Here is a 319-nt window from a genome sequence, read left to right on the forward strand (position 1 = left end):
GGTTATGTTTAGCCAACACACACACGTGGTTACATTTAGCCAACACACACACGTGGTTACGTTTAGCCAACACACACACGGTTATGTTTAGCCAAGACACACACGTGGTTACGTTTAGCCGACACACACACACGTGGTTATGTTTAGCCGATACACACACGTGGTTACGTTTAGCCGACACACACACGTGGTTATGTATAGCCAACACACACACGTGGTTACGTTTGGCAACACAGACACGTGGTTACGTTTAGCCAACACACACACGGTTATGTTTAGCCAACACACACACGTGGTTACGTTTAGCCAACACACACAC

The 319-nt window shown here is 47.0% G+C and overlaps 1 protein-coding gene across 1 annotated transcript in view; it reads right to left on the reverse strand.

Annotated features, from left to right (window-relative positions):
• The window catches only part of LOC126388041 (arf-GAP with Rho-GAP domain, ANK repeat and PH domain-containing protein 1), a 36,822-nt gene that overhangs the window by 33,273 nt on the left and 3,230 nt on the right, over nt 1–319 (reverse strand). The gene's annotated exons all lie outside the window — the stretch shown is intronic.

The sequence above is a fragment of the Epinephelus moara genome, chromosome 3 (genome assembly GCF_006386435.1).
Source record: "Epinephelus moara isolate mb chromosome 3, YSFRI_EMoa_1.0, whole genome shotgun sequence".
NCBI classification, from domain to species: Eukaryota; Metazoa; Chordata; class Actinopteri; order Perciformes; family Serranidae; genus Epinephelus; species Epinephelus moara.